We start from the raw sequence: 25,889 nt of genomic DNA, 5'->3' as shown, positions 1-25,889 counted from the left end.
GTAAGCTGATCTAACCATTAGCTGCCATCAGAAGATCATTACCACAGGGGTAGCTGAACAGCAATGACAGCACAAGGGAAGAAACAAGAGTGGTACGGCTGATTTCAAGCATCACAACCCATTGGATCAGCTTATTACTATACCATGCATTCAAACTGCCTTCAGGCCACAGCCAGGTGGTTCAACAACTTAAACTGAAAAGCACAGCAGTAAAACAAGTCAGACATTTGCTGTATAGACAGATATGAGAAAGATAGGAGAAAACATATCTGCTGATATGACTTGCAAAGATAAAAGCAAGTCTAATTTGGTCAAATATGTGAAAAAATAGTTTTCATCCAACTGATGAAACACACAAATCAACACCAAAGAGTACATAAAGTATGGAAAACCTTGCAGTTACTTCTAGCTACTTCTGCTGACTGGAAGACTGCTAACTTAAGAGTTATTTCATACCAATGTACAACTCCAGTGAAGGATGTGAAAATATTCTGGAATCTGGCATTATAATTTCTTTTAGGCAAAAAATGTTATATCTCATTGTGATTTACAAAAACAAAGGTCATTTGTGAATACTAAGGATATTTGTCAAGAGAGTCACATAACGAGTTTTAGTTAAGGCATTCCAAAAGCAATTAATCCATGGATGCTCAGAGGACAACCTCCAGCAGTTCAAGCCAAGTACACACACAGTCCCTCAATGAATGGCTGTGATGGATAAACATGCTACTTAAAGGAAGAATATTTCATTGATATCCATTCAACACCTAAGAAGCCTTCTGGACAGAGAGGTAAAACTTTCTTAGAGTTTTTCATTACACTTTTCTTGCTCACATTGTACTTGTCTGCAGCCTTTCCTAAATCCCCATACTAGAAGCCTATTAGCATAAGATTGGATTTTACATATTGGGGGGGGTGGGTTTAAAACATATTCACCACAAGAATTTTTAAATATATCCCACTATTCGAAACACTTTTGTTCCAAGAGCTGACCATTACAGACTATTTTCTAGATATGGCAGGACAAATTCCTTCCTGTCTGAGAGTTTCCATGGTAATAAAAGTCCCCTTTAAACACATTCACGGTGGTTTGGGCAGGCCAAACAGGCAGCCTTTGTACTGAAAAGCTCCCTCTTTGTACTCCTCTGTGCTGATCCTGCACAAACTACCGTAAAAGTGTATTTTAGTGGAGGCAGAGTAAAACTAAGGCTCACATCAGTTTCACACGACAACTGTTTATTCCGCAGCACACATACAATCCTCTGGAAGATTCCCTTCCCCAAAAATTTAGAGTGGTTGGAGAAAGCAATCTGCAGGACAGTCTAGGGCATATTTCGGGCAGACCTAACCATAGAAACTTTGCCACTTCCACTATTAAAAAAGATGAACTGAAATAACCACCCTCCTTTTCCCATCCCCCCCTCCCCATCATGTAGTCTCACTGGTATTTGGAGATGGCATATTTACACCAGTGCTTACATCTCTAGTCAAACCACGAACTGGTCTCAATTGACACCTCCACATCAGCATAGAGATCTGTCATGGAAAGGAACTGGAAGAATGACCTAATGTGGCTCAGAATGTTTGGAGGAATATATGGAAACAAAAGAAAAAAACGTTTTTCTATGTTCAAAAAACACCTCTCTCTAAATTTCTATCTATTCATATTCATACTTGTGTTTCAGCACCTTTGCATACTAGCAAAAATTTCAGCACATTTAGGTCTTGTTACAAGTGAAGTTTTTTTTATTAGGAGTTTACATTTTGGTAAATCTCACGGTATTTACAATTTAGAAGGACTTTTTTTTTCTGCTACCATTACAGCAGACCTTCTACAGATGCCAGATCAACTCCACAGAAAATTATCTTCTCGAAGAAATCTTAAGCAAAAGCATGCAACTTGAATTCACACAGTCATCCCTTAGATTCTTTTATTAATCTTCAAAAATTTGCATGGAGATCATTTTAGATAAAAGGTCTATGTATCCTGGTCAAGTTTGTTCACTAGAGTTTTCAATGTTGCAGACATCTCAAAGTCTTAAGTGCAGCTCAGTTCCCAAGCCACTTTCCTCACTTATAATAAGGGAGAGGAAATTTAAGCATCTAATTTGCACAGTGAGGTTTTCTCCTATGCTACCATTAAAATTTGTAGGGTTTTTTTCCTACCTCATCTAGTGGAAATTTCAGCATAGCACAGTCAGTGTAGCACAGAACTCACTTATCCTGGCTTTTGAGAAAATGTATGAAGAAAGAACAGCAGGAATAGCTCCAAGAAGCCAACGTAATGCTTCATTATCTCTCATCTCCATAGTTTAAAACACCCCTCAAACACACACATACACATCCCCTTTCTCAGCTCCCACCCCTGTCATGTAGCTCATGCCCTACTGGGTGTCACTGCTCCAGAGAAGACTGATCTTGACTGTGGACTCTCTCTGCGTCCCAAAAAGTGAAGCAGTTTGTATGGCAAGCATTATCCAGATGAGTGAATAAATCAGTCTTGAGATCGCTTTAACATGCATAACGATGAAAATACCTGATCTTTGTCAGATCCAATTTAGAGGCATTTAGAGTTCCTTTTTGGCAATAGAGGAAACAGCCTTAAAATTACAGCAAATTTAAAATTGTGGGAGGCAATGCAGCAACATTTAAGGCAAGCAGACAGAATAGAAGGTGTGAGAAAGGCATGTTATGCAGAACTATGTGACCCATAAACCCAAGCTACAGCTGTAACTTTCTGGAGAAGCTTTCTGGTAGGCAAATTTTAAGAAAAAGTTTAGACCTGGTACAGGAAAACCAGATGACAGCAAAGTATTCATTAAATGCTTCTCAAAATAATAGGTCTAGTAGCCCATAGACTACTGACAACTGAAAGATTATGGGTTCAGCTTCAGCAAAGCTAACAGCATTTATTTTTTTCCAATAGAAACTTACAACTTGGGAACAGAAACTGAACAGAATTTGTTTTGGTTGCCAGCAAAACCTGGTCTATCGCTTTCCTTGAAACTAGTCCAATTTAAACAACCATCAATGTAACATCCCACATTTCTCATGCTAGCAAATCTTACCAGGAAGACTTTCCAAAAACACATGGTATTGATCAGTTATTATCAACAATAAAAAATTAATATGCAGTCCTTAAGGATCATTTGTAGTAAATCCATTTACTTCAGCAATTTAGCCATAAATCTATCTCCATAAACAGACGCAACACATTAGATGATTTTCGCTGTAGGTTGTAATATTTCTGAGTATGTTTAAATTGCTCTCAAATTATGCTTTATCAAGCCATCATGCTGATTGTAAGATAAGTGAATATAATCAGAAAAGGTAAACTCTAGCTTCTATTTCTTATGCACCCTCTTCTTAAAATCAGAGTCATTGTATGACAAGGATTTCATTACCACCCAGTTCTGACAGAAACCAATATTAATTATTATTTGAATTAACCTTTGAGCCATAGTTTTCATCAGTACCCGGTAAAGACATGGACAATTTCTAATTACATTCTACTCTCATTATAAGTCACTAGGCTGTAAAGCTGCATCTGACAAGACTGCTGTACTTGGCCTTGAAATGCTTTGGACTTCACTATAAATCTTTCAGAAACATCCAACAACTCATTGAATACAAGAGCTATCACACAGGATGGTTCTCCAACAATTTAGAGGCTGTTTTAAAGGGATAGCAAGTGTGATATCACTGGATTGCAATACTATTCCTGAAGCAAAATAAATTAGCAGTGTCTTTATCATTCAGCATTATTACATAGATGATCTTTTACCGAAAGTTAGATACAGTGGATTCACTCAGTGTATCAAGTGCAATTATTTAGTGATCATCAACTAACTCATAATTATATTCAACAAATAGTATAAGAAAATTAAAAATTTATAGACTGAGAAATCTAATTCCAAAGCTTACAGCAAGTATCTACAACATAAGCCATATTTATTACAGACCAGAGAGAAAGGTTTGATCTGCCAAAGAGTTATTAGTTCTCTAGCAGGAAATATGGATTTTAAGGGTCATAAATGAAGAATAACCTGTAATTAATATACAAAAATTAGTGCAAGTGGGCAATTTTTCTTTTGTGATTTTTCAGCTTTACCTCATATAATCACTTTGCTGCAGTCAGTTATCTAGCCAGGAAAAAATGAAATATACACATGGATTTAGGGAAAGTGAATGCTATTCTGGAGAACAGGTTTCTACCCTCGACTATGCCAAATCTCTTGAACGAACAAATTAAACTTCTAACAGAGTGATTTCTGGCTCTGTAACCTGAGCCTCACTTTTGCAACTTCACAAAGCTCACATCTATGACTAACTCCAAGTGCCCAATCTCTAAGTAAAAGACAGTTTTATTTGAAGGAATACCAGAGGCTGGGATCTATCAGATTTCAAAACCAGAACTTGACTTAGCTGCTGACTCACAACATATTTCAAGATAAGAGAAGCATATTTCAAGATACCATTTTTAACCTTCCACTGTTGAAAATACCTGTATCTTAAAACAGAAGCTTCATTACGTAATCAGTTTAATTCCAGTGAATGATATTTCATGGTAAAGAAACCTTGACTTGTACTAAGTTTCACAACATGTATTACTTTAGATTTTGTTAATCTCAAAAAAAAAAAAACCCAAAAAAACCCCAACCAACGATCTTTCCTTCACAGGTCACTTTTATGGATGCTGTTAATTACTCAGAAGATCCAAGGTACTAATTCCAGAAACATTTTAAAGAGATATTACAAGACACAAGAGAACCTAATATGTAGTTTGCAGGTTTTAACAAGGAGAATGCCAGTTGTGTACATAATATGTAAACATATTATGGATTCCATTAGATAATGCACAGCAACTTCATAATCTTACAAGGCAATGATGTTCCATGACTAGAAGAATAGCTAGATTTAATCAAATTCACCACAAGACTGAATATGGTAAGAGAATTCAGATCTCTTGAATTTTGGAAATAGCTAGAGATGATGGATAGGATTCCAGTCTATAAAAATGCAGTGTTTCTAGCACTGGTGTCAACAGTGTTACCAATTCTAAACATGCCTCCATTAATCCTGTCCACATATTCTGAAACTATCCAGGCCTTTCACCTTAAGGCCCCAACTTGCTTACCCACTCAAATTGCCTTTTTCTTTTCCTTTTTGCCTTTTTCTTTTCCTTGCAGTTAAATGCTTTTCAGAAGTTACTCCAACATACAACTTCTCTGTATTACATTAGAATACACCTGACTATTCAGGTAATAATTTTTCTTTTATGCCAAATATGTTCAATGCCCAGATTATTCTTCTACTTCTCTGTGAAAAACATTTAACTGGTAGCTTGACTATTTCTTTTCTAGACATACATGGGTAAAAGGAGACTAGAGGAAAGAAAAATCATCATTCTTGACCATACAGAAACTGTGCTTACACAGAAACAGACAATTTAATTCCTACTTCTTATCCTTATCTGTTACATTACTAAGAACATGTGGCCAAGGGATGGGCAAATGTCTGATTCAGATCAGTAATCGCATAGAGAAGGTGGAAAGGAGGCATCAGACCCATGGTGGGATTGTCCGTCTTTATGAAAATTTTAAAGTACTTTCCACATAAGATTTCCAAGAGCTTGCTACTGTAGTTAAACTTATGGGTAGACCAGAAGGACAAATATATATCCAAGCCTTTGAAAAAGCAAGGAAAACAGACAACTTTCAGACAAAGAGTCAGTTTTGATTTTATCCTACAACAAACCCTACATTGTGACTCTATTCTGCTAAGGCATAACTTTTTCACAGACCACAGAATCATATAATAGTTTGGGTTGAAAGGGACCTTAAAGATCATTTAATTCCAATCCTCTAAAACAAAGCACATGATATCATCTCATGCCACTGATCAACACATATATCCTTTTGATTAAAATTAAGATAATACTAAAAGATCATTAAATCATCAACACCAAACTTATTTGAAAGATGTATCTGGTGAACAGAAAGGTGGCATTTTAAAAGCCCGCAAAAGATATTGCCTTATTACTGGGGATGGAGGGAATACAAGTGATATATGCCTTTGAGAAGCATCAAAGAAACAGGGGCAAAAAACTGAAGAGCCATAGCTTTGTTCATGCTACAAGATTAAGACCTTCCCCCCCCCCCTTCCCAGTGCCACTTTCAAAATCCTGTATGTGGGGGAGGATAGGGGACAAAAAGATTAAGAGAGAAAACAAAAGCATTACAACACCTTGTTTTGCTTATCAGCTATTCAAAGCCCATGACAAAATCCCCAATAGTGCTCATGCCATTTTTTCACTTCAAATTTGCTAGTGACATTTTTTAACAAGCCTATAAGCAATGCGTTCTAATCAATCAGCCTATAAAAGCACCTATTCCATTTAAAATTCAGTGCTAAATGACTGATAGCTTGCCATCTTCCAATAGCAGAGATACATCCTACTACTGCACAACTACTGAGCTTTTAAACAAATTCTAGATTTCCCCTCTATTCTTCATGAAAGTTACTTAGTAGGTGAAATTCAAAATGCATTAGTTAGGGAAGAGATACAAAAATTAATGGCAAGAGCAGCCATTCACTAAACACCACCTAAGAGAATTTACCATGCCAGAACACGCTGCTGTTAATTGTGTTTAGGCTGGATTAGTTTCAACTCTTGTTACTTCAAATTCTGTTACCAACCTTTTCTTTGCAAACAGAAAACCACCTCTTCACTTTCTTTGAGGTGCTTTGCTTGTATTAGTTGAAAGAAGAAATGACCACATCCTAAAATTCCTCTATCTTTTCTTAAAACAAACCCTGCATTTCTGCATAGTTCCTTTTCCTGTTACCCTCAACAAATTCACCTGTACAGACGTTGATTGCAATTTAACTTTTAAGTAGATAACAAAACAACTGATTAATTTATTTTGTACATATGGCATGCTATCTAGGAGCTGTAGTAGGTTTCATGAGAAAGCTTAAATATTAACTTAGCAAAGTAGGATCACAACTCCTCAACAACTGAAATAGGCACAAGCCTTTCATGACACCTGCAAACCTGTTAAAGAAAAAAATGATTTTGTAAGATCTTTTAAAATTCTGTTTATTTCTACATCTTATGAACTCATAGTTAGCACTCTTCAGAGCATCTATTATGAAAATGTAACTGCTACTTCTCTATAAAACCAGTTCACCTACTTTCATGAACAGGAGTTCTTAAATATTTCATGTTCTTAATACAGCCAACATTTTTTCCCATTAACTTTAGTATAAAATTCCTCAAATTTCAGTTGCTTATGCTAAAATACTGTGTGAGCACATGTTACAGACTACTTTAAAAGAGCAAGTAACTTTCAGGAGAGCCTCTTCCCTAACACAAGCTATCAAATTAAACACAGAAGTAACAGTGATGCCCATGACTTCAGATTTACAGACTTATGTCTTTCCAAGTCATTCTCCAAGCTAAGCAAAGCAACATAATTCTCAAAAATCTTGCAGTATGAAGTGGTTATTATTTGTGCAAAAGTTATTCTAAATATGGTGCTTATACAGCTATACATGAAGTCATGAATAAACTCTTACTGTTCCACCACTGCTTCAAGCACCAAAGGTTTTTATACAGGGTGGTACTGTAGCATGTCACATACTATGATAAAACAGAGAGACCTTAGTATTAAACAATTAAATAATATAGTACAGTACAGTTTTTTACACAGAGAGCCAAGAAAAAGAAAAGTAGAAGTTATGGCTCCCATGATAACTGCAGCTTGATTGTAATACAGTTTTATACTGTATATATGAACAAACACATCAATTTACAATTGATGGGGAATTATAACTGAAGGACACAGTCACATACTTTGTCTTATTCCTAAATAAATCAGTGGCATTCAGAATAAATTTCCATCCCATTTGTACAACTTGGTAAGGTGACTGGTTTGCTGGCAAGAAGAATTTACCGTATAAAAGCATTTAAACAGTATGTATCAAACGATTTATATGAAGTTAATACTGAAGCACAAAGGGCAACACTGCCCCATTTAACTAGAACATGGATTATTTAAACATTACAAAATTATATTATGATTCAAATCTGTTCCTGTCATATTTGACTTGACTTTATCATGATTCATGGCTACTGCTAATGAAATCCATTAAATATATTTAAGCTTAGCATTCCTAAAACAGGAATAAACAACAAAAATGCATCATTGGAGTGCTTACTTTCAAAGAGAAAAAAACATTACAATGAGGAAGACCTTGGTAAGAGAAACAAAATCAGGCAGTTGGACAAAACATTTACGGACAACAGACAAAAAATACTATATTGAAAATGCAGAGACATGAGGACAAAAATCCATCACAGTTTAACCTCAGGCTGGGGAGGCTATCAGTAAGAACACTTCTCAAGAAGAGGAGAATAAATTGGACCACAGGAATTAGCAAGTAAAATTAAAACAAAGATACATTCCTAGAGGAGCAAAGTCATAAAACGTCTTTTCACAAATGCCAGGTATAGGGAGCCTGCTAGACAATCCACTGGACTAATAAACAACCAAGACAGGAAAGAATTATTCCAAGAAAATAAAAATTACAAGTTTTCTGCATCTGCTATCATTGAAGAAGCTAAGGCAAGCTTTCATATTTTCTGGCATATTAATCCTCAGAGGCAGTTTTGGTCAAACCCAAACAAACAGCAGCAGTCAGCAATGCACTCACCAAGAGCAGGATGGCATTCACCAAGAGTTCTGAGGAGCTGAAGGATAAAACAGCCTATCTGTCCACTATGCCACATAGTATCTCGCGTTCCAACACTGCCTTGTTGCCAATTGTGCATCAGTTTTGAAAGGTGGTCGTACCTTTAGCCTGCCCAGAACTACAGACCAGCAAGTCTGCAAGCTGAAAATAGAAGAAACACGGGCACATCCCAAAGTACAGACCACAGAAGTGACACTGATGCTTTCCCACAGCAAAGTCCTGTCTTACCAGTACAGGAGATTTCACTGAAGCAATTGGTAAGTGGCCAAAATCTGAGCTAACCTGGATGAGCTAAACACATGCCAGCTGCTGAACAAAGGTCCCCTAGCAATGGTTCCTAAAGAAACTAAACTACAACAGCAAAGGAGGGAAGATCTTCACATGGGTGAAAGTAACCACTTCAAATCAGGAAATGAATGTTAGGAAACATCACCCAGCCCCCATCCAGACCTGCACTGACAGCATGCATATAAAAGATTCAGAAACAGGTGAACTTTGAAGTGAGTTTGCTAATAGTATTAACAAGTTCATTTTGCTAAAAATTAAAATAAACTATGCAAGAAGCAGCAGACCTTCATCACACCCACTGAAGGTGTAATAAACTGCAGATGAGATGCAGCGAAAGGAAATAGATAGCAACACACATGAGAAAATACAATCTGAATTTTTTACATACACTTTACTGAGCCTTGATTTGGGAGCTAGAATAAATAGTCTAGGAAAACAAGATTTGTAACAAGAGCAAACAGAACACTAAGAATGTTTAAGAAAAAAGAGATAAAAAAAACCAGCACAGAATTGCACAAGAAATGGGATACACAAGTCTATGAGGTATTTATATCTTGCTACAGTGACCGTGTTTGCTCTTCTCACTTCCACTTCAAAATTTAAGTTACTGATGGACCAGAGAGGGGTGACAGGCATTTGAATACCCTTCAGAATCTTCAGCCTCAAGAAGGGCCAACCAGGAAGAGAATAAAAAAGTTTACAAAATCAAGAGCAGCATTGAACAGGTAGTTATGCAGTGAACCACTGTTCTCCTCTTTTAACAAGGAAACTAGAGAACATCAAACAAAACCAGCAGCTGGTAGGTTCAAAATAAAACAAATAGAAGGAAGCAGTTCTTCATACAATGTGTACTTAAGCTGCAGAACTCATTGCACAGTCCCAATGGAAGCCAAGAGTTTACACAGACCAAGAGAAGACTAGATGAATTCATGCAAGAGAAATCCATTAAGCATTACCTATCACTTTTTCCAAGACAATTCTGAGCAGCAGAGCTGTGGAGGCTAAGGGGCTTACCCTGTTTCTGGATAGCCTCTACCCTGATCGCTATGAAATAGGATTCAGACCTCTGGTACTAAAAAAGAAAGATGATATTCACAACATGGTTTTAATAGGTGTTGACAACTATGCTACTTCAATAATACACCATTTCCAGTATAACATTTCACCTTCCTTTCATGAAGATACTGTATTTCAGTCCATGTTACCAGTACTTCAAGAATGTGAGTGAGATTACAACACTTTAGAGGACCACAACATGAGGGAGACAAGGACACCCAAAACTGCATTAGAGTCTGCTGAAATTCTACTGATCATGTATAAAAGATTATCCCTATTCCAACAACAGACAATTTAGAGAGAGTTTATGATCTGGTTGCAACCCTTAAAGGAGTGAAAAAAAAAGAAACATAAACACTGATAATACTAAACACTATAGCACATACAGTACATCTCTGGAGGTACTCAGTACCTCCAGTGCATTTTAAGTTCATTTTTTTAACAACTGAAAAAAGTATTATTTTAATAAATCAAAGCTGTGTTATACACTGAGTATTAGGAATACTGAACTTTTATTACAACAGTCTTTTCATGTTTGAAGGAAAAAGACTTAAAAACAGCACCAAGTGGTGAAAAAATTAAAATATTCATACTTTTCCTGATTTAAACAGCAGTTGTAAAAGATAATATCAGCTCAAAGCACTGGCCTGAAGCTTTACAACTGTTATAAAAAGGTACTTAAAATAACTACAACATATTTAGGTTAAGCACTTAAAGGAATTACTGGAAGACTGAATTCAATCCTTGGTTCCAATCCACAAGTCATTGTGCAACATCTTAGCTGCTGAAAACAAACCCTCTCTATTACCTATAAAGTGAGGACCATGCCCATCTCCTGAACTGGGGGCACAGAATTTTCCCTCTGCAAATGCAAAGGCACAGCAATTGCTTCTCTAAGCAATGGAAGAACCCAGTCTCTCTGCACCTTCCAGCCAACCCCTGCTTTCTCCAGTCCATGGAAGGCGCTGCTGCCATTCTGTGCTGAGCACAGCCCAAGCTTGAAGGCAGCAGCATATTCCCAATGTAGAACAGACCTTCTGCTAGACCTCTGTCAGAAACAAAGCAGAACATTTCAGTGGTTTCTTTTCAAGGACTCTAAATTATTCAAGTTTTCACAGGTAAAACTCCCATAACCCTCAGATCACAGGCAACATGCAATCTGTTTGTCTTCAGTTTAGTTTAGTCAGATTAAATACCTGACTTGATATGGAAGAAAAACCTGACAAAAAATGTGAGCCAAAATGGCTACTAGCACAGAGTAGACAGTACACTCTCTGAACTCTTCCTACTTCTAAGCCAAAGCTCAACATATTATGGCAGACTATTTGGCAGAGTTTATTTAAGAAACTGTATAGGACAAGAAGGAAGCTTATGGTCCCTAAAATCAATACACAAAATACAATTGTTTAGAATTTACTACTAAGAAAAATATTTAAAGGAAGAAGACAAATTTTGAAAAACAGCAGTCTGTACAAACACAGACTCTAAACATTTAAGACAGTTTTTTTTTTTTTTTAAGTGCTGAATGTCAGACCAACTCTCCTTTTAAGGATGGCATTTATCTACTTCACGAGTGCAGTAGCAAGACAGCATTAACACTTGGTAAAGAACCAAGATCCTCTGCCGAGTGCTGCTTGGTAATCAGCAACTCTTACACATCCCAATATGGCAGACACAAAGCACATCACTATGAACCTGGCACGCCAGTTTGGAGTAGCACTTTGGGTCCTGGTTTCCAACCACCTGTTCAGATCACGGGCCTTGAAAGAAAGAAAAACCATCCGAGCACTCAGAAATGCATGAACTAAACAGATATTTTTCCTTCTAACACTTCCATGTGTAATTAAGACAGGGAGCATCAAATTCACTCACTGGAAGTGAATGTACTTTTTCTTATGATACAGCAGAACTATATGCTCAAAATTTCTCTTGCTCTTTCAGAGCAAGCCTTGTCCATTACCAGCAACAGCAATCATCCCAAAGTGGAAAAATACCCTCGCTACTCCTATTCCAACACCTTGGGGTTTTTATTTTTTTCTGAGGCAATGCTTAAGTTCCTTTTAAGCCCTTCCTGTAGCAATGCCTATCACACCAGACACCTCCAAATGTAATCCACTGGAATAAGCAGCCTTTAAATTAAGGTGTTGTAAGGTCATATAGCACCAAGATGATCGGATTAAAGAGGAAGTGGAGTTAAGTTAATACTGAGTCACTATTTTAAGTCCTGTGTTCAAGAAAACAGCATGATAGCCTTTCAAGTACAAACCAGTCTTCAAGCAGGATGGCTGAAGAACTTTTCTATCTCAAAAAAAAAAAAAGCTTTATTTCTTGTGTAAATGTGAACATGAAATGAAGGACAACAACTCATCAGACAGACAAGATCTGGTCCCAGAGACAGATGTTTTACAGCTGTGCTTTGGGCTTCCTAAAGCCCATTAGAGCTAGCACATACAATTCCTAATGTAAACAAGCTGCTTTTAGTAACTACAATATTCACTCTGAACACACACAACGCTAGTCAGGGCCACCACTCCACAGTTTGCACCAAATGCAGCTTAAAATGCTCATAAGATAGATTCTGTAAACCCCCTCTCCTGCACCTCCTGCCATCCCCTGTAGACCCTGAAAAATAATTTTTTAGATGTAAAGCCCAAGGAAAGGAATCTAGAAGGTGCACTACATGAAGGTTTGGGTTTTTTGTAACTATGGCAAGAATTTACTTTCTGTTAACACACATACAATTGCCTAGATATTGAGAAAAACAGGAAGGACAGCATGGGCTTCCAGTCTTCCACTTGCCAAGAAGCCCCTTTCTGTCACACTGCAGGCAATATACACAAGTAAGCTGACAAAAAGAGCCAGGGCTCTTCAGAAAGCAAGCAGCTTCTAATGCCATGTTGCTTCTATGGTGAAAGAGTCACTTCAAGCTGACAGGTGGATTGAACAGAAGCTGCAGTCAGAATCCCTGACTTTTTGTAAGGTGTTCATTCCTCTGCTAAGGAACACAATGTAAACTGCCCATTTCTCTCTCTGGAGAGCAGCAAGAGCACAGTATTACAGAAGTGACTAAGCAGCATGTTATTTGACTTGCAATGTACTTTTTTTCCACCAATTTTAACATGCAGGAGTGCATTCATTTCAGTATCAAAAAGCTTAAGACTATGATAGGAAGTAACAGTCTCAGCCACCTACTAGGACAAAGCACTCATTCCATCTTGAACCAGCAGGAAAATGTAAATAGTTGGGAATACTCTGAATAATGGAACCCACTGAATTACTGACTGATGAAACTTGATGACACTGAAACAACACTGACTTGATAAAATTTGAGACAGACAAATTGACTCAAAGCTAATGAATCTAATGGAGGATTCCAAGCTTTAAAAACAAAACAAAACAAACAAACAAAAAACAAAAAAAAAAACCAAAAAAAAACCCACAAAAAAAACAAAACAAAAAAAACCTCCACCAACCCATAACCAACAACAGCCCCCTCCCCTCCTTTCTTGTGAAAAAAATGTTTCAAAGATTAAATACTTCACATTTGAAAGAGCAAACAAGTTATTTATACATTACTAAATCTTTCAGGCTTTTGTTTTCCTACCTGAAGAGGAAAACTGATTTCTGGTTAGTGGATTATTAATTCTAACCAATTTATAATATGCAATCCATAGCATCAATGGAATAAACAGATTTTAATATCCATTTTAACTTGGGCCAGCACATTTTTCTTTTCGTGTCCTTTGCTTCACAGATGATTACTCTATTTCTCTTTCTCCCATGAAGGTTCCCAGGCAACTGATCCAATCCACTTGCTCACTGCCACCAAAATGAAAAGATGAAAAGGGCTTGCTGCTCTCCAAGCCAGCGGCCCCCCTCATCCTTAGTACCAGCTCTGGTGTTCATCAGATCCTTTTATGAGCTAGTTTGATTCATTACAACAGCAAAATGCTCTCCATTTTACAGACTTATTTATCTGCCATTTTGGTGAACTAAAGTAGCTCACAGAAGGACCTGACAAGCACTGCTGCCAGAAAAAGTAGCAGAGCCATGTGGTTGTGAGTTGGGGTGCAGGAGGACAAAGGCAGAGAGGAAACTTCTCCTTTCAGAACAATGTCCAGTTAAATTAGCTCACTGCATTTCTCAAACCATACCCTGACTTATAAATTATTAGATGGACCAGAAGACAACATTCAACAGCTTTCAGATATCTTCAGAGCTACAAAAAACTTATCATACAAAAAAAAAAAGACTCTTACACAGACTTAAGTATAATATTCTATCAGAAGAAAAGAAGTTCTTACAAACATAATATCAAGGATATCATAGACAAGGAGGGTATTTTTGATAAGCAGAAAACAGCAACTTTTGCCACCAGTATCCAAAATAAACCTACCAGAGGACAGCTGTTATGTGCCTCAGAGAAAGCACCTTGAGGGAAGGAGGCAGTCAAGCCAACAAGGTGGAAGTAGGTGCTACAGCTGCCTAGTCCCCAGGTTTTCTGCCCAGTGATTTCTGTCCATGGGTTAATCTGCCTCCCTATGTGATGGATTGCCTGCTGCAGATGTGCTGTTTCACTCCAGAAGACAGAAGTCAAGGTGTAGCAAATGTATCACTCCCACACTGAATCGATCTCACTATTCAAAGTTCATTGCCAACCTGGAGGCTCCTCAGCACAGAAACAGCTGCTTCCAGCTGAAGAAAAAAAGCACCCTGCCCCAGAACAGCCCCAGCATTACACCTTGTCAAATTAGAGCAGGGATTTTTAGCCTTCCTGACCCTACCAGCTTCCCACCTAAAATCTTAACGCTGGGCAGCCACAGAACACACCACCAAACTCCAAGTGATGACACACAGGCACACAAAGGAAGACAGCAGCAGATCCCAGAAACCCCACCAGGGGACAAGTTCAGGCACACAGCCTGCATCCCAGCTGACACAAATATCCACCTCGAAGAACCTCTCCTACTCCAGTTCCTTAGACAGCCAAAATCTGCATTGCCCAACCAGCCCCATACTGCACAGTCCAGTTGTGCCACTGGTCATGCGACAATCTCAGGGAAGTCACATGTGAACCAGTGACAAGCCAAAGGGTGTCCATCCAGAAAGGCAGGCAGAAAGGCAAGAGTCCTGGTTTCTTTTGAGAGAGGAGACAGAGAAAGGTGAAGAAGAGAAAGAGATTAAGGAGATTCATCTTTTAAATCACAGCATTAGGGAAATTTCTTACAAGAACACCAATGGAAGCATTTTCTTTCACCTGCCATCTTTTGTGTAGCCAATTTTTTAACCTCACAAAATTAAGTAGTCATGGTTTGGGCAGGGGGTAGAAATGGGGTGTGAGGCCTTAACTTACTTCCCTGAGAACTCACTGTTCAAGAATTCAGTCACCTTAACCACAACATTTCTCTAATTCTAGCCATGGTAAGTGAAAAGCCTCACAAACACCCTCCTTCCATTTTTCTTTCTTTTTTTTTTTTTTTTAAGAGTTTCAAAGCAACATCTAATAAGCTCAACTTCTAAGACTTACTACGCACTACAAAGATCCTTGGACCCAAGCTGTAAGATAAGTTTCTGTCCTAGTGCTGCCTGTAACAAGCTGAAACTTCCAACAGCCATGCCATTCGTACAAAACAACCCCTTCCTTCAGCATGGCTGCCACAAGGTTCAAATCCTGTTTGAACTGTGAAAGTATGTTCACCAAGAGTCACTTCTGTGAGAGAAAACAGCATGGGCTGGGGAATACTGCAGAACTGTAGTAAGGAGAAATGCAGGTGAAATAGGCAAATTTTTTTCAGTAACTCTTGTAAAGATTACAACAGAATTAAAGAAGCACGTTTCTCTTACTTCTGTACAAAGAAAAAGAAAAAAATGAAAATGACAACGTACCTTTGTAGAGATCAATACAGAAATAAGAGGGAAGTGAAGCTGAAGCCTGCTTATTCACTTCCCCTCAACGAAAGAGTGATGATTAAAGTGAAGATGAGTGAGGCTGTACTCCACTTATAGAGCTGAGTGAATGCAAAGCACAGCAGACACCTCACAACGGTACTGATAAATAAACTGAATTACTTAGCAGTTCTCTCCCAGACTAACATCCTGAGGCAGTCCAGAAACCCCTATTTAACTCACTTTCTGAATGATTCCTTCCTAAATCAAGAGAGATAGTAAGCTGCTCACTATAAACTCTCAGTTTAATTCTTCATGGTTAAAAGAACTCAAGGCAAGAATTATACTCTTAGTGAGAGTCCCCTCATCAGAGTTTAAAGGAATCTCTGAACTGACATAGGCTCTGGTTACTACGTCAGAGGGCCTTCCTTTAAGCCATCCTGACACAACTACACCACCCTGTGAAGCTGCCTGCTCTCTCCAGAAACTAGCAACATAGTCCCAGTACCTTTCAAACCAAGAACTGGAGATGATGAGCTGCCTGCTTTTTGCCTTGCAATAAACCACTAAATCCAACAAGCAGCTACTTCAATCCAGAAGCAGCACAAAGCAGAGCACATTCTAAAAAATCCAAAGGACTTGCCTAGATATATACCAGACAGTTGAGACAAAAAAATATAATCATCATCTCAGATCTCATGTCAAGACAGTAACTGCAGTTATGGTTGTTTCAGTATTTCTTATCCCCCATGAGAAAACAATACACATTAAAATACAGAACTTCAAGCAGGAGGATACTTGGGATGCCTGATCCTGGACAGGCTCTCCTGTCCAGAAACAGGTAAGGTTTTGAAAACATTTGTTACACCCTGAACAACTAATTAACATGCATCCTTGAAATTTACCAGTCTCTCACCATCATGCACTTTTATCTCAGCCTTATCAGAATTAGTTCTGAATATCTGTTAGCCTCATCACTACTCTCCTTCTCTCAATCCTCCTTCTATCGAGCATTACAAACCAGGTCAGTTGTATTGCCTTTCTGGCTGTTAATCTTCAACTTGAAGAAATACTAAACTGCCTTTCTCTGCAGTACAGACTGACACATGCTTTCCTGCAAGACACTTTACCAAGTAGCATTTCAGCTTTGGATTTCAATCTCAACAGCTACATTGATGGATCCTCTTTGAAGCAAAGAATATTTTCTCATAACTTGTCATCAACTCAGATTTCCCACTTACTAGCTCATCCAAGTTAATACCTAAGACTTGAACTGAGTTTCTCAGTTTCTATTATGTAAGAGCTTGTTTCACATTTTTCCCAGAACAGCACTACCTACCTCAGTGCTTTCTGTGATGAAGACTTTCTCCATATTTTGTCCTATTACTGATGTCTAAACTTCTAAAATTCGAGCTTTCAGCTCAGCTTTAGTCTTCACTTGAATTCTCTCCCAAAGAATGACCAGTATTCCTTTGCACATAGTGACTAGCCACTTAACAAATCCTGTTTACCCTGTAAATAAATCCATAGGCTTCCTATTTTAAGATCAAGGACAAAAGTGCCTTTATTAAAGTCTTCCTTGGCCTTGCTCCATGTTCTGATCTGCTTTACCACATAGGTCACATAGTTCCTGGTCTCCAAAGCTCCCCTATTTCTTTCACAATCAGGAGTCAGGAGCTGCTCCCCACACCCCAAACTTCTCTGCTTGGCAAGGGATAGCCCACAATGGCTATGTCCATTTCAAAATTGTCATGGAACTAGACCCTCCCCACTCACAACTATTCAGTGCATAGAGCAAGAGAAGCCACAACAGCTCTATCTATCCACTATTAAAAGATGGGGGAATGTCACTTTCACAAAAACAAAACTTGAAACAAGAGGATTTTCCTCTTGAAAGGGTCATGAAGAACCTTTGGGAAGCTGCCAGCACACTGCAGCAGCCCCCTGCTCTGGCTGTCTGCTGCTACCCATTCCCTTGCCATGACAGCATCCAGGGACTAACATGAGATTTCATCAAGATTTGGTGCAGCCAGACAGCCCTCCCCACACCAGCTTAGGCATTCTCCATGGTTTTGGTAGAAAGCAGCATTAGGAGCTGAAACACATGTTTATTTTGCCACATATCCTAATTATGTAGGGCTGGCAAGAAAACACAACTCCATTAAGCAAACAGAAAGCAGTATGAATTGGAAAAAAGATTAAAAACCCAACAGGAAAGGCACAACCTGAAGAGGAACAAAATCTATGGGAAAGCTGGGGGGAGGGGAGTAGAATGGGCAGGAAGAAGAAATAAAAAGTTTTGTTTTCAGAGCAGGACTGCGTCTGCTGCACAGAAGGAATCCTACTTTGTACATCTGATGTACAACTCCATAAAATGTTTTAAGTGACACTTGCTTTGTAGATAGAGATCAAAATAAACTGTGGGGAGGTCAATTTCTTCCAAAATCACCAAGAAACATTAAAGCTAGCTACCTGTTGGAAGCTCTAGCAGTAAGCAGAAAGCTCAGCTGAACAGCTTAAAAAGTGGCTCAAGGACATTAAAATAAAGTGTTTCCAAAACTATCCATCACTAGATTTGCCATATGCCAGCTACTCCTAGGCAGGTAAATTGCTGCATTGCTCTCCCCAAACACAAGCTCATATTTAAATGAAACCTGAACAGAATAAGCTCCAGATCAGGACCATGTAAGTGAAATTTTATTTTCCCCCCAGAACCATTAGGAAGAGGGCAGACATTTTGGCTGCAATGATTTTTTCCAGACAATTGATTCCCAAAGTTATTTATTCCCCACCATTCCCCTCAAGGCCCTCTTGTCACAGCAACTGTCTATGTCAGAGGAAGGTTCGACTCAGCTCCCATGAAAGCCAAGCAAAACCACACCCAAAATAGCTATATAGGTCACTACAGAGCAAAGAGAGCCCTACATCATGCCAGCAAGGGCTTCTGGTTAGTTCCCACATGGCAATAAGCTTTCAAAGTCATGTGTTACAATGTTTTACTAAAACAGTAGCTTTTATGGTAACTAGCACCCTTTTATCGAGTTTCAACTTTTAAAAGAAAATGCTTAAGTTGTATCCCTCATTTTTTTTCTTTTTTTTTTTTTAAGGAGAGTGCATTTAGCATAAGGGCAGTAAAACAACCAGAGTGTTTTGAAACAGTTACAGAGCAGCATCCAGAGAAGAAGCCAAGTTGCAGCACAAAGATCCTTGGTTTGGGGTGGGCTTCTTCTAGGTACATGTTTACATCTCAGAAAAGTCACAATGTTGGAAGCTAAGAGCTAATCAGCTTTATATACTTAAGAATACCCTTAAGAGCTTTGTTGTCATATTTGGGCTCTTGGAATGTGTCCTTTAGGTCACAACCTCCTTTTTCTTTTTTGCATCATGCCTTCCAATCTCATTTTCCAAGACAGATTTTTAGTGCACAACTACGACGTGGCATTTCCATGACTGCTGATCTTGGGCAAGATGCAAATCACTGAAAGTTAGTCAGATTGTGCAGACAGAAAGAAATCAGGAGGAAAACTTCCATCAGGTTTCAGTATCTCATCAGAACCCTAATAAAAACATGGGATGTTTCTGCATATTGTACCTCGCTCCTTCCTTTGCAAGTTTTAATAATTAAATCATAGTTGGAGTTTCCCTTTGCCTTTTTATCACTGCTACAATATAGACAATATTAAAGACTTTCTTCCATTAAAATCCAATAGTTTGTATTTGTGCTAACAGGCTATTCCAGGAAACATAAATGATGTGAAATGATGGAGTTAATGCCTGTCTCAATGATGAAGCTTAATTGATAGCTAAATGGTGAAGCTAAATTAATACAGTAACTTTTTTGTTGGAAAAGTGAAAGCTAAAGCCTCACCTATACACAAAAGACTCATTAATCAGAAAGACAGTTTAATTATTTACTAAAATTTGCAGTTTTCTCTTGTATACAGGGAACATTTAAGTAACATAAAAGTATCAACCATGTTACTTATGGGCATCAGTTAACCAGCTCATAAATCTGAGCAATTAGTGATTTGTTCACAGCAGACAAATACATAAGGGTTTGGAAGTGAGGATTTAAGGGAACTGGGGGAAGGAAGACCTTCAGACACACACACACCACTTGTCACACGGTTTCCTGCACCCTTGCTGGCCACATACATTTCTTTGAATAATGCCAGATTCACAAGAGTAAATACCAACCAGCACATTCTAAAGGCTTTCCATCTGAAACTTAAAGTAAAAATGAATGGGAAATAAGGGATAGAGGTAATGCACAAGATTCAAGGAGACACCTGCATTTATTTCCACCCTCCTTCTTTCTGGATACTTTCTTCCACCTCTTCCTTCCCACCTTAGCAACCTCTACCTATCACACCATAAACTACAAACAAAACCAAACCCCCAACAGCCAGATGCTATAGGATGCCTTGGACATGGCAAAACACAGTCTCACTGCCACACTTCAGCAGCTCTGAGAAAACCTGAGAAAACCCCTATTACTCAGGCCTTTCCAGCTTGACAGAAAATCATGTCCGGGTTGCCTTTGTTCAGGTTTTGTTGTGTCCTCACACTGCAGGTTCTCCTGCCCGCAGAGCCGCCATCCGTGGGGCACAGACCTGGCACAGAGCCTCCCTGTGTGCCAGGGCAGGACAGGCCTGCTGACCACAACACCCTCCACCCATGCCAAGCCCAGAGTGAGCAGCACATCCTTCTTCAGTACCTGCTTGCAGCTTCTCCATTGGCCTGATCCACCTGGACTCACAAACAACTCGTTCCACTCATCTTATAAAATCCTAATATTATTTGAGTGTTAATGGGAAGTACTACAACTGTTCACCAGAAGCCTTTCAGTTCAAAACAGCAAATAATTCAAGTGGGAAAGAAACTACACTCAGGTTAACTGACCCCTCTGCACGGACAAGGAAACCTTTACAGTGGTCCTTTGACACAACTCTTCAGGTTTCTGCATTAACCAAACCCAAGAGAAACTGGTCACAACTGAAATCTACCATCACTGCACAGAGTTGTGATTGCAATAGAGAGTGTTCCACTAAACCTCATTTTTACTGACATTGTTACAATGCAAAATCCCTATAAATTTTTATTTTCCTAAAAGGACTGTGTGATCCTTGCCTGTTATCAAAACTTTCCTTCATTACGGAGGAGGCGACAAAATAATTTTGGGTTACAAATATGAGGATTTTTTCCCCTGTTTAAGTAACCTAACCAAGATTTACAAGCAATAACGGAAATGTCATCACATTGTTAAACATTCAGTAAGATATTTGGTCAAATATGATTATCCAGTTAGTATCAGTGAATCAATAATTGAGTTACACTTGCAATCACAAGCATTTAATACTTTTCTAAGAGCCTGTGCAATGGCTTTAATAATGATCTTAATAAAAAGTTCTTAGTAAAAACAGCTCAAAAGAGACTGAAAATAAGCAGTTCAAGACAACAGAAAGACAGGACAAGATGTGTAAATCTGTGGCATTCACCAGTACTTTAGTAGCAGAAATTTTGTTCTGTAAAACTGTTTCAAACTTCACATTATGTCTAAGACCAAAAATAATTACTTTTTCCAAGCAGCTGTGGTTTTAACCTAGAGGAAAATAGCACACTATCATAAGGATCTCTGCAAAACCCTGAGCACATTTACAACACCAAACAAGATGAAACAAGCAATATTCCCCACTTTTGGTAGCTGGAGATAGGAAAATATACAGAATGTAATTGTTCTGATCACCTGTTACTTACAAACGTCAGAAAGAAACGGTTAATTTTCCCCCAGACTGCATCTTATTTTAGAAGTGATTACCAGAATTTTTCTGCTGCTGTTATAAATGCAGACCTCTTCAAAGGAGCTCTCTCTATCACCTCACCGTTAAGTTTGTAAGCAACCTGGACATCTAAAATACGATCTATGCTGAGCAACGCGGGGTTTCTATTGTTATTTTTATTTTGTTAATAAGAAAAAAAAAGTATTGGAAACTTTCACGGTGGAAACTAGAGAGCTTGAAAGTTCCTCTCTTAGCAGTGCCCAGCAATGGAGAGGAAAGTGTTCTGCATACGTGCCCCAAGCATCCAGCTACATTTAGCTTTCAGCCTTTTTATTATCATTGTCAATGAATGGGCCCCAGTCAAATTAAAGCTGCCATTTTAGGTTAAAGACTGGAGAGCCTCTGTTGTGCAACAGCGAGACAAAAACACTCCAAGCGACAGATGCAGCACTCTCATTGGAAAATTATAGATTTCAACTTTTATAAAAAAAAAAAAAAAGAATAATAATTACGGATCATGCTTTTTAATATGAATTATATATTGATACTCACACATTACCGCAAACTAACGGGATTTATAATTGGGAAAAATCAGCTACCCATGCTGCTAAGGTCATAGTCATTAAGATTTTTTTGCCGTCGTTAGAATGGATGATCTGTGAGGAAATGAACAGAAACATTTTTTGTTCAACTTGCTTGTTTGTACCTCCGCTAGTCCCGTATAACACGAGAAAAGAAAAAAAGGAAAAAAAAAAAAAAAAGGCTAACACATTCTCCCGAAAGCCATCTTCCAGGATAAACACTGCCCGCGATCTGCTTTGATGAGAGTAAAAATCGAGACGAACATCGACACAGAAACAAACTTATCGCACCGAGGTTATTCTGATATTCCCCAAGCCAAACATCCGCGGAAGCCCAAGTGGCACGGGAAATTTAAAAAAAAAAAAAAATTAAAAAGAAAAAAAAAAAAGGCTTCTCGCAAATGAAAAAAAAAAAAAATTGCCCTTTTCTGTAGTGGGGAGGCACGCTCGACCCCTTCCCAAACGAAAACAAAGGCAGAAAGTGGGTAAGTGCGGGAGAGTTGCGCGGCGCCGCGCGGCCCCGCAGCGGACAGGGAGCTCCCGGGCATCCATCGCTACTTTCCTTTTGTCCATTGTCTGTTTAAAAAACAACTACTTTAAACCCGGGCGTGAGCGGGCTGTCGGGGGGAGCCGGGGAAACCGGCTCCATTTCCAGACCATGCCCCACGGCCACCCCCTTCCCCAGCACCCCGACCCGCCCCCCCCGAACACCCACCCGCGAGGACCGGCCCGGCAGCGCGGGGCGCGCCCGGAGGGGCTCCCCCGGCGTGGGAGCGCGTCCCCTGATTTAGCGCTACCGGGATAAATGAAGGCAACGTAATGATGGCTGCTCATTGCCTGCAGCGCCTTCTCCCTGAGACTCACTAACAACCCTGCCCCCCTCCCCCCGCCACCGCTCTCTCTCACACACCCGCGCACACGCACAGGCGCTGCCCGCTCCCCGCCGCCCCGCACGCAGTGCCCGCCGCCGGCCCCGCTCCGCTTCCCACCGCGCCCCGCGGACCGAGGGCGGCCGGCCCCCCGCCCCCGCTCCGCGCCCTGACCGCTTTGGCCTCAAACCACCTTTTTCCGCTCACCCTCAAAATGGCCCGGAACGGGGTGGGGGGAAGAGAGCGAGGGGAGCGCCCCAGCCCCGACCCCATGTGCGCGGCGGCGGCAGCGCCTCCCGCCCGCCCCGGCTCCGCGCCGGCGGAGCGAAGGTACCCGGCGGGGTGAAGCCCCTATTATGCGGCGTCCGCCGGCAACGCTCCGGCTGCCTCGGGTAGCGTTCTCCCTTCCCTTCCCGTCCCCTCCCTCTTTCCCCCGCTCCCCTTTCTTCTCCGGCCGCCGGGGAGCGCCGGCCGCCCCCTGCCCCCTCCCGGTGCCGCCGGGGCAGGACGATCCCCCCGCCGCGCGCACCGGCGGCCGGAGCGGCACCTCGTGCTCCCGCCTCCCTCCTCCTTCTCCTCCCTCCCCGCCCGCCTTCCTGCCGCCCGCCGCCACCCACCGCCCGGCCTCCGCTGGGGGTGCCCCCGCTGCGGCCCGGGCCCCGGCCCCGGCGACCCATGTGCCTGCGCGGAGCGGGGCGGTGCCGGGCCGAGCCGGGCCGGGCCGTGCACGGCAGGGAAGCGCCCTCACTTTGTTAGCGCTTGTTGTGCCGACGCGGCCGCCGGGAGCCGTCAGCGTGGTCAGCGGGGGAAGCGCTCCCGCGGCCATCCCGGCCGGCGCTGGGCCCCGCCGCCCCCGCCGCGCAGTTTCACTCAACTTTTCCCGGATTTTTAGTCACCCTCCAAACTTGCGGAGAGGACCGCAGGAGGTAGAAGCGGGGAAGGGGCGCCGGCGCTCCGGCTCCCCGGTGCCCTCCCCTCCCCCGAGGCGAGGCAGGCGGCCGGCCGGCCGGCCGCAGCACAACAAAAAGCCATTTACACCCGGGGAAGTGCCCCGCTGAGACACCCCCCCTCAACACACACACACACCCCCCCCGCCCCGCCTCGCCCGGAGCCGCGGCAGGGCTCAGCATCCCCCACCCCCCCGGACCGCCGCCGGCAGCGAGCACCCCCGCGCCGCTCCGCTCCGCTCCGCCGGGGACAGAGACCTGCCGCGGGTCCCCTGCTCCATGGCCGGCGCCCGCCCTCCCTTCCTCCCTCCGCGCACAGTGAGGTGCGGGGTCACTCACCGGGCCGGTGCGTGGCCGTCGGGGACCGGTGTCCCCCGCTCGCTCCCTCGCTGCCCTCCACCGAAGGGCCGGGGAGGAGGAGGGGACACGCTCCGGAGTTGGTGCCGTCGGCCGGGGGGGGCGAGGCGGGGTGCGGGTCTCGCACACAACACACACGCACACAACACACACGCACGGAGTTGTTCGCTCGCACCGGGGCTGGGCTAAGAGGGGAGGAGGGGGATCCCTGACCGGGGCGGGCAGGCGAAGGAGGGGTGGAAGGGAGGGGAAGGAGAGGAAGGGTCAGCGCGGGTCTCGGGTAGTTTCGGGGTCTCCGCGGCTCCGCTTCGCTCCTTTGTGTAATTTCACTCGATTCAAGTTTAATCCGATAGTTCCCGAGCGAGCGAGCGCGCCCGCCGGAGCCGAGCCGAGCGCGACACCAGCCAGCCAGGCGGCTGCCGCCCCCTGCGCCCGCCCGCCGCCGCCTCCCTCCTCCTCCTCCTCCTCCTCCCTCCCTCCGCCGCCACAAGGCGCGCCCCCGACACCGCCCCCTCCCCGGGGGCGAGCGCCGCCGCGCGCCCCGCCCCCGCGACGTCACGGCCCCGCCCGGCATAATTTATGCAACGAGGAGAGAAGGGGGGAAAAGGGAAAAAAAAAAATCGGAGGAAAAAAAAAAAAAATAGGAAACCCCCCCCCGCCCCGGGCGGGGGCAGGGCGGGGGTCACTAACCTGCCTGCGCGCGGCCCGCCAGCGCCCCGCCGGGGCTCCGGCCGCCCGCCGGCCGAGGGTGCGCTGCCGCGGGGCACGGCGGGGCACGGCGTCTTCCGTGCGCTCCCCGCCGCTCCGCCCCGCCCCGCCGCACTGACCGGGCCGAGGGGGCTCCGCTCCGCACCGCTCCGCACCGCTCCGCACCTCGGCGTCAGCGCCGCGCCCGCCCGCCCTGGCGCGTCCCGTCCCGGGAAACTCCCGGTGAAGCCCGGGGGGTGTGTTGTGTGTGAGGTGTCACTGTGTCACTGCCGCTCTTCAAACTTCCCAACCGCGGCGGCGAAACGAAACCGAGAGGCGTCCCGGGAGGCTGCCCGGCCCCCCGCCGCCCGCCCCGGCCCCGGCCTCTGCCCCCGGACGGGCAGCGGGCACACTCCCGCCCGCCTCTCTCATCCCGGCCGCTGGGGCGGGGCGCGGGTAGGATCGCCCGAGACCGCGGCTTAGGGTGGACTTTGTCCCGAGCGGGTCGGGCTCTCAAAGGGAAGCGGCCATTAATCGCCGCCCGCCCGCTCCCGGCAGCGCCCCCGTCCCGGCGGGGCCGCGCTCCCCCGGCACCGCACGGGCACCGGCTCCGCCGCCGCCGCGTTTGCAAGCGATGCGTTCGAATTCATGATACAAACCGAAACAAACTCGTTCCGTAAG

General features: G+C 42.6%; 1 protein-coding gene across 11 annotated transcripts in view; it reads right to left on the bottom strand.

The window, feature by feature from the left end:
* Positions 1–25,499, bottom strand: part of CHD7 (chromodomain helicase DNA binding protein 7) — a 133,216-nt gene extending 107,717 nt beyond the window's left edge. For 5 of the 11 annotated variants that reach the window (XM_030266241.4, XM_072924680.1, XM_030266242.4 and 2 more), the window contains exons 1-2: positions 24,504–24,986; positions 22,320–22,423 (exon numbers count right to left, since the gene is read on the bottom strand). The gene's annotated coding sequence lies outside the window, so the exon portion shown is untranslated. Of the gene's footprint in view, positions 1–22,319; positions 22,424–23,063; positions 23,177–23,424; positions 23,721–24,503; positions 24,987–25,211 lie in introns of those variants that run through there. The other 6 variants (XM_072924677.1, XM_030266239.4, XM_072924676.1 and 3 more) reach the window with 6 other exon arrangements.
* Positions 25,500–25,889: the final 390 nt, after the last annotated feature.

This window comes from Taeniopygia guttata, chromosome 2 (genome assembly GCF_048771995.1).
Source record: "Taeniopygia guttata chromosome 2, bTaeGut7.mat, whole genome shotgun sequence".
Lineage (NCBI taxonomy): Eukaryota > Metazoa > Chordata > Aves > Passeriformes > Estrildidae > Taeniopygia > Taeniopygia guttata.
This window is presented reverse-complemented; position numbering and strand designations above follow the sequence as displayed.